Source organism: Lissotriton vulgaris, chromosome 4_1 (genome assembly GCF_964263255.1).
Source record: "Lissotriton vulgaris chromosome 4_1, aLisVul1.2, whole genome shotgun sequence".
Taxonomy (NCBI): domain Eukaryota; kingdom Metazoa; phylum Chordata; class Amphibia; order Caudata; family Salamandridae; genus Lissotriton; species Lissotriton vulgaris.
This window is the reverse complement of record NC_141691.1, coordinates 760,378,402-760,379,456: the sequence shown is the minus strand read 5'-3', so window position 1 is coordinate 760,379,456 and position 1,055 is coordinate 760,378,402.

Sequence of the window (1,055 nt, the reverse complement as noted above, 5' to 3'; positions counted from 1 at the left end):
ATTTGAATACAATCTAGTTGTCTCTTCAGTGCTTGACTATAGATGCTGGGGCTTTCTGTGAATCCTTGAGGTGCGCGCGAAAATTTGAAACTGCGTCCATTTAAACAGAATCCGAAGAGATATTGGCTCTCTGGATCAATAGGCACGCTGAAGAAGGCGTTCTTGAGATCAATTACAGTAAAGAACGTTGCTTCTGAATCAATAGCAGTCAAGAGAGATGATATATCGGGGACCACAGGATACTGTGGGATAATGCATTTATTCAATTCTCGAAGATCAATCACCAGCCGATATACTGGCGGTGCATTGGGATCAGTACGTTTAAGAATCGGAATGATGGGTGAATTACAGATATTGGAGTCGGTTTCGACGACCACTCCTTGGGCAATGAGCTCTTCAATGATTTTCAGTAAAGCCACTACAGCATCGGGTGGTAACTTGTATTGTCTGATTCTGGGTAATACAACACCTGCCTTGAGTGTAACGCGGTATGGTGTAATGTGCATACATCCTACATCAGTTGGGCCTTTTGCCCACAAGTAATCAGGTACATTTTTCAATCTGACGTCAAACTCACGAAGAACGTAATGACCCTTGAAATCCCGCAGAAAGAGTCTAACTCCCTCCGGGGAGCAGCAGATTATAGCTCCTAGAGCCTTCAATGTTTTAATTCCTAACAGATTTTCCGGACATGATTTTGTTAGTAACAGGTCTGTAACGCGTGATAATGGACCCACAGCCAGGGGAACTGGTTCTGATACTTCATTTACAATAGGCTGTCCTGAAAAACCAAGGGAAACATTTTGTAAGCCTGAGAGGGGTGCCCCTGGAACTTCGTCATGACTTATTGTAGTGCGACTTGCCCCTGTGTCAATTAAAAACTTTCTGTCTTTCCCCAATACTTGACTGTGTACATAAGGACCTTCCTGATCTACAGGAATCTCAATAAGAGGCAAGCCACCTTCCCTCTCTAGGCTGTTTCATGTATATCGGGAATATTCGGGGTAAGCAGACTGGGCATACTGGTACATCTGTTGTGAGACTTGCTGAGTTGC